This window comes from Lepisma saccharinum, chromosome 20, assembly GCF_977018435.1.
Source record: "Lepisma saccharinum chromosome 20, izLepSacc3.1, whole genome shotgun sequence".
In the NCBI taxonomy this organism is placed as follows: domain Eukaryota; kingdom Metazoa; phylum Arthropoda; class Insecta; order Zygentoma; family Lepismatidae; genus Lepisma; species Lepisma saccharinum.
In genome coordinates this window covers 8,082,652-8,095,549 of record NC_139248.1, presented here as the reverse complement: position 1 = coordinate 8,095,549, position 12,898 = coordinate 8,082,652, and positions in this window count along the sequence as shown.

Sequence of the window (12,898 nt, the reverse complement as noted above, 5' to 3'; positions counted from 1 at the left end):
AGAATAATGTAATTCGACTCTTGCTTGTAGATGGCCGTTACAGTTTGATACGGAATTTCTCAGGATTAGTAGGAAGGCAGATCAGCAAGAATCGCGATAAGATCGAAATTTGCGATCGGTGTTTGAGAATTTTTCGCGGGGGTAAGAAGATGAGAGAACAGCACAAGTGTTTTGGCTCTGTGAATGCAGAACCTGAAGATGTCATGCCGGAACCCGGAACCAAGATGAAATTTCAGAAACACCAGGCTCTTCTCCACCATCCCGTCGTCCTTTATGCCGACTTTGAAAGCTTCCAAGTTCCCATGACGTCTTGCGACCCTGATCCCTCTACCTCAAGCACGACCCAAATTTTTCACCACGAGCCTTGCAGTTTCTCCATCTACGGAGAAAAATTGAATGATGTCATCTTGTATTGCGGACCTGATGCGGCAAAACATTTTGTTGAGAAGATAGCGGAATGCGCGAGAGAACTTGCACCCAGCCTGAAAGGCTCTTACGTTTCTCCACCTGCTCTCACAACAGAACAACAACAGAGACATGACGCGGCGACAAGATGCGAGGAGTGTAACCAGGCTTTCACCGCCGAAAATTACAAGGTCGTCCACCATAACCACCAGAATGGATTATTTCTAAGCACCATCTGTAATTCGTGCAATCTCAAAATTAAGGAGTCGCATTTTGTTGCCGTGTTTCTGCACTACACGGAGAAGTACGACACACATCTCTTCGTCAAAGAGCTCCACAACATAACTTCTCGAATCAGCATCATCCCGAGAACGAGCGAGAAATATATTGTGGTGAGAGTGTGGATCCCTCTCCAAGAAGGAGGAAGCGTGGAAGTGCGAATCCTGGACTCTTACAATTTCCTGTCCTCCAGCCTCGCAAGCCTTGCATCTCAACTTGGCGACGAAGATCTTGTGGCCACCAAGCAAAAATGTTTTTCGGGGAGAGATGAGAATTTGAATCTGTTGCGTCGCAAGGGTGTCTACCCCTACGAGTACGTCAACAATTTCGACAAATTTGACGAGACGGAACTTCCACCCCGGGAGGTATTTTATTCTTCTCTCACGGAGGACGTCTGTTCCGAAGAGGACTACGAACACGCTCGTAGTGTGTGGACGGCATTCAATTGCCAAACTTTTCGCGATTATCACGATCTTTATCTGAAATTGGACGTGACACTTCTGATGGATATTTTCGAATCGTTTCGTAAGAGATGCATCGCGATATACAAGTTGGATCCTGCGTATTTCTTCACCACGCCGGGATTGACTTGGGAATCGATGATGAAATACACCAACGTGGAACTGGGCCTCGTCGCAGAGAAGGAACAGTATGCTTTCATGGAGAGTGCGATACGGGGTGGCATCGTCCAATGCCCCCGACGCCATGCTCAAGCAAACAATCCTCATACGCCTGGTTACGATGCATCGAAGCCCAACACCTATATTGTCTACTGGGATGTCAACAACCTGTACGGCCACTCCATGTCCCAGTGTCTTCCCATCAGCGACTACGGGTGGATGACCGAAGAGGAACTCTCCTGCGAAGATTTTCTCAGCTGGAGCGAAGATAATGAATGGGGCTGTTTCTTGGAAGTGGATCTCGATTATCCCGAAACGCTTCACAAGAAACATCACGGATTGGCCCTGGCCCCCACCAAGGAGAAGCCACCTGGAGGATCGGAGCCAAAACTCATACTAAGCATGGAGAACAAGCGGAATTATGTTCTGCACTACCGACTCCTCCAATTTTACATAAGTCACGGCTTGCAGTTGAAGAAAGTTCATAGAGGATTGAAGTTCCGACAGAGCAAGTGGCTCGAACCGTACATAGCCGAGAACACGCGCCGCAGAGCACAATCGACATCGCCTGCAGACAAGGATCTGTACAAACTGTTCAATAACGCCATCTACGGCAAGACGATGGAGAACGTGCGTAATTACATCGACGCAACGTTGGTCACGGACGAAAAGAAATTTGAGAAGATCGTCGCGTCACCCTACTTCAAAAACTTCACTATTTTCGACGAGAATCTAGTATTTGTTGAGAGGAACAAGAAGCAAGTGATGCTCAACAAGCCGATTGCCATAGGTGCCACCGTCCTTGAACTATCAAAATTGCACATGTACCAATCGTACTACGATCAGTTTCAACCTTTTTATGGAGATAACATCCAAATATGTTACATTGACACGGATAGCTTCATTTTTCTAATCCAAACACCAAGCCTCGAACATGATCTGACTAAGATGAAGCATCTGTTTGATTTTAGCAACTTACCATCAGGCCATCACTTACATTCGACAGAAAACAAAATGACGATTGGAAAATACAAAGATGAAGCGGCTGGTAATTACAGCAGGGAATTTGCGGGGCTTCGTGCCAAAATGTACTGTGTAAAGATTACAGAAGAAAAAGAGATCAAGAAGGCGAAGGGGGTAGGAAAAATAAGTACCAGCAAATTTAGCATGCGAGACTACAAAGAATGCCTTTTTCATGGTAAAAGGCAACTTAGCACCGATCATCGCATTGCAAGTAAATTGCATGATTTGTACACGACGCGCGTAACCAAGGTCGCATTGGATGGCAGAGACAACAAGTTACGCGTTCTCGATTGTCAAATCCACACGCGAGAGTGGGGGCACTACAATAAAAGCGATAAATGTGACGTGTGTTAACCGTAACCCCATAGTCATGAAGTCCGCTGTGTTTTTGAAGAAGAATGGCAGACGGGGGAAAAGAATAAAAGAGGGAGCCCTCGGGCGATGAAAAATAAGAGTTGAATTTAATGAGCCTCGATTTGGAGCGGGCTTAACAACATAATAACAGGTTGCAACTTTTCATCGCCCGAGGGCTCTCCCTTTCATTCTCTTTCTCCGTATGTTTTGAAGAATAGCAAAAAGCACGATGTGTTAAATAACTAACAAGAACAATGAATCTCTTTGGTTTTCGCAAACAAAGCAACATGGACACTGCATCACCAAATTTCAATAACCTCTTACCTTCCGTGTTATCTAAACTCAATGGTCTACTAATTGTTCATCTCAACAGCATTTGGACGGAAATAAATAACGATGTGGGCAAGATGTTTTATGTTTTTAATAACAATTTACATTTCTATGAAATTCCGATCGACGGGAAACTTCAAATCACCGTGAATCCGGAAAACGCAGGCGAAATCAAAATTTCTACCGGCAAGAACATTTTTCGAATGAAGCACGACAAGCTACTTTCTAACATGTCGTACGATGTGTCTGCAGGAGATTATCTTTACGTGGAACTCCTAGGAGATTACGACAAACTTATTCCTCTCTTCGTAGAATTACGAATCGTCTATCCTATTATAAATAACCGTTAACCAAAATGCCTAACGACATTTTCGGCAACACTAAGCGTGTAGACCATGCAGAAGAGATTCTCATGCTGGACGTTCGAGTTAAGAAGTTGAGGACCGATTTGATCGCTTTGCAGGAGACCTTAAACAAAAGTTTAGAGTCTGAGATCGCTACGCTCCAAACGCAATGTCTCGATCCCATTCTGAAAATCGATTCCGAACTGAAAACACTGATAAAAAATTATGTTGACGTACCTTCTTACGACAACATTCAAAATATACAGTTGAGCATGGATTCGCTTCAAAATGATTTGGCCAAATTACAGCAATTTCAATCGAAAAATGAAGATTTGGAAAAATTGAAACTCGAAATCGAAGAGCGAACTTCCGCAATAGAAAAGAATTTCTCTGAACTTCAAACCGTCGTGAATGATATTGATATAGAACGCTTGCAGGTTGTTGTTTCTAAATTACAAGAAGAATTCACCGGCACGTTGGAAGAAATCAAATCCAAGTTGCAGACTTTGGAAGATACAATGACGAACCTACCATCGTCGGACGAACTGCAGGTCATCGGTAAAAGCGTCGCGAACATAAAAATTCAATTGGAGGCCTATCAAGATTTCGAACACATTCAAACCACCCTCGCTACGCTTCAGGCGTCCTTGGAATTGATCAACGAAGAAATTAAAAATATTCACGCTGAAGCAAGTGTGTTGACGAGCATTCAAGACACGTTGAGCACGGTTCAGCAGAAGATCGAATATTTAGAAAATTTGAACGTCGAAACGAATCTCGCTCATTTTCATCACGTACTGGACAACATACAGGGTGACTTGGAATCGTTACGAACGAGCGTGCCTTCAAGTGAAGATTTGGAAAAATTGAAAACGGCGGTGACGGCACTATCCGATTCGAGTGACATCAAAAGTTCATTGAGCGATCTCGAGAGTAAAGTGGCCAATCTCCCCACCTCCAAAGAATTACACGCCTTGAAAAGGAACATATCACGTATGCTGAAACGACTGGAAACAGAAACAGCGAACGTGGAACAGATTCGAGACGAACTTGCTTCGCTGGTGTCGACGCTGCCCACTTCGCAGAGCGTCGCCGACCTTCACACGCAGTTTACAGAGATGCGAATCATCGTGAACGATCTTACCGAGAAGAGCTCGAAATTGAATCAAATCGAGAACCTTCAGAACATTGTCGTCAACATCAGAGATCAAGTTGGAGTGCTGGAATCAACGCAGGAATCAACGCTGGCCTCTTTCGGTGCCAAGTTGCAAGAACTCAACGAAAGCTACAAGCAGTTGAACGTGGAAGTGAAAATCAAACCGTCATTTTCTACCGTAACGGATACCATAGTCGAGCATTTGGTGCCCGTACAAAACACACTGGGTCAGCTTCACAGCAACCTCGTTAGCATCGATACTAAATTCGCTAAACTGCATTCTCTGCAAGCCATCGAAATCAACAGCGTTCCCAATCAACAGAGAATCTCCACCTTCGTCGAAGGTAACAAACTGTACATGCTACATCCTTATCATCCGTACTACAAGTTCCTCCTCGATGGCACGATTCAGATAAACGAATTTTCGTACTGGTCTCACGGCAGAAAAGCTAGCATTCCCACCATGACTTTGATATCGAATCGTGGTGTCCAGAAAGCAGGAAACATTCCTCTGGCGCGTTGGAACGAAACGCGCAACATATATGAAATACACGAAGACGAAGATCTTACTGTTTTCGACGTGAGTGCCGGCGATAAGCTGATCATTCAAAACACGAGCGAAGTGCCACCCTCTTTGAATCCCATCACGCTTGTGCTTCTTTTGAAACGTAATCTCTAAAAATAATAAAAAATGTCTAGGCAAGCCATCGTCCAAGAATTGCATAAACCTGCACGCCGCAACTACGAACGTTTGGCTGTGGTAACCAAGGGAATCGACGACCTCTGGGAAAGCGACCTCGTCGAAATGAGTAGCGGCAAGTTAAAAAACGTGCATAAATTGAACAAGGGCAACAAGTACCTCCTCACCGTCATAGACACATTTTCGAAATTCGCATGGGCTCTACCTTTGAAGGCGAAAACAGGAACGTGCGTCACGGAAGCATTCAAGACAATTTTTCGCGAAAGCGGCGGCAGACGACCTCGGTTTCTGCACACGGACAAAGGGAAGGAATTTTACAATGCCGTATTCCAAAAGTTTATTCGGAAACACAACGTTCATCATTACTCGACCTTCAGTGACGTCAAGGCCAGCATTGTGGAAAGATTCAATCGCACTCTGAAATCGCGCATGTGGTCACGCTTCACGCTTCAGGGAAGCTACAAGTGGGTCACTATTCTCCCGGAACTTGTTAACGACTATAATCACACACGGCACGCAACGATAGGCATGAAGCCAGCTGACGTTACCAGGTCTGACGAGCAACGTTTAATTTCTAGCGTTTACTGTCCAAAGTACATGCCCACGACAAAAAAAGCTAAATACAAAATTGGAGAACAGGTGAGGGTTAGTAAATTGAAGCGAACGTTTGACAGGGGTTTCACACGAAACTGGAGCACTGAACTTTTTACCGTGGTTCGAGTTCTACCCGGGAACCGTCACACGTATATAATAAAAGACAGTGGCGGTGAAATTTTATTGGGGCGCTTCTACGAGGAGGAACTCTCTAAAACTAAATACCCCGACACGTACCTTATCGAAAAAGTTTTGCGCAAGAGAGGCAACAAACTTTTGGTGAAATGGCTGGGACTTCCGGAAACAAGTTGGATCGATTCAAACGAAGTGATTCTATGAGTACGTGGAACGTGGTAAAGCGTCTACCTGATTCGGAAAGTGGAAGGAAGAAAAAAAACGGTGAATTGCTCCCCGACAGCATCCGCTGTCTGATCGTAGGACCTTCGGGGTGTGGAAAAACGACACTGCTCGTGGACAATTTTCTCCTCGCACCAAATTGGTTAGATTGGAAGAACAGGCACCTGTACGTGTTCTCGAAAAGTTTAGAGCAATCCAAATACCAGCAACTGATGAAACTGTACGATGGTCTGGACATTGCAACGTTCGCCTCGGAAATAAAACCACTCGACGATTGTCGTGAAAATTCAGTTGTTGCGTTCGACGATGCCATCCTGGAAAATCAAAATGAAATTCGCAACTTTTTCACGCAAGGTCGTCACAAAGGAATGGATTGCTTCTACCTAGCTCAAACGTTTTCCAAAATTCCAAAACAGTTAGTACGCGACAACGCTAATTTCATATGTTTGTTTCGTCAAGATCACACCAACCTCAAGCATGCATACGATGACTACGTAGGCGGAGACATGAACTACAATCAATTTTCGGAAGGCTGCTGCTCTACTTGCTGGAACGGTGACGATTTCGGATTCGCTACGATCGACATGACGAGGAAACCCAACGACGGAAAATACAGAAACAAAATCAACGACTTTCTAAACGTTGCAACGTTGTGAGAAACGACATATATAAATAACGTCATGACGAAACGAAAAATCGAAGACGAAAATCTTAAGCTTCGCGATTACCTTGCAAAACGCTTCAAAGGTTGGAAATCCGAAAATCGCGGATTCTACGAAGAGAAGAAACGTCAGGATCAACCTGTGATCGATGCCATCAGCGGTCTAGGTAAAGAAATTAAAAATGTCACGGAACAAAATAAAAATTTGATCAACGAACTCGTACCGCTCGCAGCTAAAAGTTACGCTGTACCCACGCCTATTTCAAGCATTCCTTCGACGCCGTTCGAACTGAAGGATGCACCGGCACGACGTCGAGCTATTGGTAGCACGTCCTCGTCTTCGGATAAAATTGAGTTGGGGCCTTTGGCACGAGACTACCTGAGTACGGGGAAATTCGACAAGGATGAAGTGTTCGGATTGTATCCCAGTATGGAAACCAGCGAAGGCGGCGGTGTGGTGTGGAAGATTGGGAAATCGAAGGTGACCTTCGAAGGCAACGACATTAAAGTCAATTTAGGCGACAAGGATAGTTGGAACAGGTATCCGGGTACGGTGGGACTGTGGGAACTCGTTGCCAAAAAGCAGCCGAAAGATTACACCGACGAAGATTACCAGAGTTACAAGGAAATTCTAATCATGACGGATGCCTTGTACCAGAACAACGACGCCTCGCAGAATAGGGTGAAATCGAGCAGCGGCGAGAAGTACAGGAATCTCATCAAACCGATTTGGAACCAGGTCAAAACAGGCAGCGGCGTCAAACGCTACAACACGTTACCCAAAGAATTTGTTTGGGTGGACGACGTTAGGAAACTCGTGGATCGATTGTTGGTGATAGCCGGCGAAGAGAATGCAGGCAACCGTAATTTCTACAACGAGAAGGTTGGCATCGTGGACATGATCAGCACGAAACTTTCCAACTTCATCGTGAACGACGCCAAGGGCATAGGTTACCTGATCAAAATCATCAACACGCTGCCTCCGAAATTCTGGAACGTTGCCGAAGGAAAGGGACTCGTGGACGACATCATCAACAAGTTACCTTTCGAGATGCATCTACCTGGCTACCAGTACTGCGGACCGGGTACCAAACTCGAGAAAAGATTGGAGAGAGGAGACAAGGGTGTGAATCCGTTGGACGCCGCATGCAAAGATCACGACATTGCTTACAACACCACGCAGACGGATCTGGACGCACGTCACGAAGCAGACAGAAAGTTAGAGCACGCAGCTTTCGAAAGATTCGTGAGCAGAGACGCATCGTTGGGTGAACGGGTCGCCGCACTAGGCACCACCATCGCCATGAACACGAAACAAAAATTGGGGTGGGGTATATAAATAACATACAGTAAAAAAAAACAACATGGATTGCATAACTAATTTGCCACCCGAGCTACTATCTAAAATATTCAAAAAGGTAGTTAACGGAGATGTTAATAAACTTGTAAACATAGCAAGAACAATGCCGGAATTTCGCATCCCTTGTGAAATGGTTCTCAAGGACCTTCTTCGGGAGATCAGCGGCCTGAGGTGCGGTGATCTCAACATTCTGCTTTTGGCTGCAGGGCAAAAATTGGACGATAGGTCGGAGGAACTGTACGAGGCGATGCAGGGAAGAAGACAGTATACTGATGATTGGTACAAGTCTATGCAGGAGAGGAAAGATATCACTACGCACATCCTCGCGTTTTCCGAAGCACGAACTTTCTTCCTCTGTTAAAAAATAATAATATATATACGTGTCAAAAAAAAACTTGATATATAAATAACACACATCGTGAAAAATATAATCTTCGGTATATATAAATAACACACATCGTGAAAAACAATTAAATTTCTCTCTAACACTTTGAAATTTTTCTTTGATATGACGACCGAAAAAATAAGTGAGCTCCAAGCATTAAAACAAATGCTAAATTTGTCATTTGAGTATGTAAAAATTCGGGAATTGGAAGTCGACAAATCTTACACGATAACTTCCGGTTCAATCGTTTCTACCCAGTATGGTCCCAAGGTACGCCTGTTGCTCAACGCACAATACAGTTTATTTTTACCAGATCGATACGCTAACATGTTATCGGACGAGAAGCTATCTATTTTAATCGAGAACAAAACAAAAATCGTGTACAAGGGGACAAAGGAACTTCTTGGCAAGAAAACAAAGCACGTAATAGAATTTGTGTAGCGACTGCAAGGCCTTGAAAATATATAAATAACATACCGTAAAAAACTACACAAGAAAAAATCTCAGAATATATATAAATAACATACTGCGAAAATAACGCATAGAGCATCAACATGAAGCCCAAGGGTGTCGTGTACCAGATACCATACTCCAATCTTAAAAATCTAGGTGCCCTCGATGGGTTACTCACCAAGAAACAACGCGAGAAGAAACGTTCTTGCTTGTCGAAAGGACATGGAATGAAATTGCTGCTCAGCACACCTCAATTGAAAAGATTGCAGCGTTCGCGGAAACAGCAAAAGATCGGAGGTTTCATATTCAGCATCCCGGCCATCCTAGCAGCATTGGGGGCCGTTGGAAGTTTGGCTGGCGGAAGTGCCGCCATCGCGAAAACCGTCATCGACTCGAAGAAGAACAAGGCGGAATTGGAAGAACAGAAACGTCACAACCTGGCCATGGAGAAGAAAGGGGGGAAGGGGGTGATGAAGAAGTTTAAAAAAAAGAAACAGAAGCACTCACCAACCGAGACATTGAATCTCTGATCGAACCGTTACGAATCAAATACTTCAGAGGAGTTTTCATGTCCGACTCGTTACCTTCAAGCGTTAAAAGAAGAGAATGCGGAGTAGTCAACTTGGACGGTCAAGAAAATCCAGGCACGCATTGGATATGTTACCACAAAAACGACAATGATAAAGCATTCGTTTTCGATTCTTTCGGAGGTGTTCCACCTACAAATTTAGTTCATTATCTGAAAACAAACAAAACCTCTATATACTACAACGACGAACGCATTCAAGATTTCGGAGACGTGAACTGCGGTCATCTCTGCCTCTCCGTGCTCGCGTTTCTCTCTAAAATAAATAACCCTACGATCGAGGATTTCCAGAAAGCATTGTGGAACCTCAAACAGCATCACTAGGATGGGCGTGTTCCATCTCACGAGTGAATCTTCAATCTTGAAACTCACGCTGCACGACGACATTGTCTATCCTAAATCCGTGGCTCTGCGTGCATTCTACAGCATGTACCTCATACCTAATGTTACGCAGCACAACAACAAAATTAGCGTCGGAAGCGAACACATCGTCGTCACGCCAGGACAATACAATCTCTCCACTTTGCAAGCTCAGTTACCCAAAGGCACATACTTTTCTCAAAATTCGGTCACTCACAGAGTGGAAATCCTATCCGCGACGGAAACCGTGGACCTGGGCACCATGGGAGAACTTTTAGGTTTCGAGAACGACACCAAACTCGAAGCTGGCATCAAGCACACAGCAACCAACATTCCTAAATTCTTGGCCATAGAGACTCTGAACGTACACTGTAACGTGGCAGAAGGTATGATCACGAAATCCTCGGACGGATTGTTAGGAAGTCACAAGCAGACGGGAATCATAGCCACTTTCAAACCAAGTTCCGAGTTCATGGAACCGATCATCTACACACCCTCTTCGCCGATCTATTTTCCAGTATGTCGCAACCGCATAGACGACATAGAGTTGGTGGTGACGAACGAGAAAGGAGACGTGGTGGATTTCGCAGGTGCAACAACTACTGCCATCGTGGAGATCAACGTATAATAAATAACCATACATATAAAATGGAGCAAATCGAAAGTTACGAATTGCAATCTTTCCCTCCCAACCGTCGCACGTTTGCCAATCTCAACGAGGCAAACAGGGAGGTCGAATACGACGTTGACGTAGGCGACGGGTTCGTTCATCCTCACAGAGCAGACCTCTACCTTCAATTCGACGTGGTGAAGAAAGAAAGCGGAGACACGTTTCCCGCAGCAGCAAACTTGATACTCGTAGACAACTTCGTGCCTCACCTGTTCTCGCAGGTGGAGGTGAGGAAACACAACACCGTTATTGACAGAATAGATTATCCAGGCATCACGTCGACGGCAGTGGGAACGTTGAAATTATCCAAAACGGACGCAGCATACTATCAGGCGGGGGGATTCGAAGCGGGGACCAAAATATCGACAACAAGTCACACGGTGCTCTTTCCCATGCGTCTGCTGCCTGGTTTCTTCTCCGATTACAAGGAGATCATGTGGAAGGGAGGACTGAGAGTCACGTTTCGAAGAGCGGCCAACGATAACAACGCAATAATGCGATACACCAACTTGAATGCCGACGGCACACCAATAGCCAACACTTTACCCGAAGCAGCCAAGTGCATCATCCGGAGCATGGAATTGAGAATGCCGGTGGTGGAATACGAGACAAACTATGCCCTCAAGTACAAAGCGGAGATCTTGAAAAGTCCGCAGGTACCGATTCACTTTCACGGTTACCAGTGCGTGCAGAAGATGGCGACGGGAAGTCACATGGAATTCGACGTGACGACGCAGTTCAACAACATACAGTTCGACATGCCAGATTTCGTCGTAGTGCTCTTTCAGACCGGGAGGGACAAGAATCAGGAAAAAGATTCCAGCAAATTCGACGACTGCAAGATCAAGAACGTTTATCTCAAAAATGGACGCAACGAAGTGTTCCCGCGCGAGAATTACAACCTCGACATGACCAAAAACGATTATCTCAAACTTTACGAAGCGTTTTCGGCTTACAAACGCGTGACCGAGGGAAGTGTGGACATGTACTACACGCCCAGCGAGTTCAAAACACGGAGACCCATGACCGTCATCAACACATCTAAGAGAAAGAAGGTTGTGGTCAACGATCGAACCAACATCAAGATCGTCTGCGAGTTCCACGATGCCTTGCCCGAGGATACCCTATGCAGTGTCATCCTGATTGCAGAGAAGTCCTTCGCCTACGACGTGAAGAATGAGAGGGTCACAGAGCAGTTTTAACAAGTTTTTATCATCTATTTTCTTGCACAATAAGAAATTTTTAGTGCTAGCACAATCAGTTACAATGGCACAATACGAATTTCACTAGTTCAGATCAGTTACAAATGTCAATTTCATTAGTTATAAGTTACAATATCTTTTTTGCACTATAGCACGAGAGACAATCAGAAAATTTGCACAAAAAAAATTTGTTGTTGTTTTTACACGTGAAAATTAACAATAAAATTTCTTTTTTTTATCGTTTCAGATGCTGTCGAAACATCAAAAACACATACACACACACACTAGAAAAAAAGCATGCAACTTTATTTGTAACACGCACATATTCTCCATCTTCATCAAGAAAATATTATAATAAACATAATTATTTTTATCTATATCTCACAATAAAACTCTATATCCAAAAAATATCACAACATCAAATAACACTAGAGTCGTTAGTACACGTTGCATGCATTACGGAGGTCCTCTGTAGGGTTTTATGGAAGTTTGGGGGAAAAAAAAAACACGTGAAACCCTACAGAGGTGCGGTTATCTAGAGCCGTAGCCGTTAGAACCTTTTTGGGTTGGGCACCACGCACCCTGGCGGGTTAGGGGCCAGGTATTCTAAAAAACAACAATTATTATTTTGTTTGTTTGTTTGCGTCACAATACATACGCGCGCGCGCGCGCGCGCGTGTGTGTGTGTGTGTGTGTGTGTGTGTGTGTGTGTGTGTGTGTGTGTGTGTGTGTGTGTGTGTGTGGTACATCGTTCCCTCCCCGAGAGAAGAGGTTTACGAAGATCACTATATATAAACATTTGGCCCCGTTGATTCCAGCACTCCAACTTCATCTCTAATGTTGACGACAATATTCTAAAGGTAGAGAGAATGAGAGAATGAGAGATTGAGAGATTGAGAGATTGAGAGAATAAGAGGATAAGAGAAGAGGTTTACGTAGGTCACAATATATAAACATTTGGTCCCAAACTTGGAAAATTACGATAAAGTGCACTCATCTTTCAAAAAATAAGAAAATGAGAGAATGAGAGAATGAGAGGAGAGGTTTACGTAGGTCACG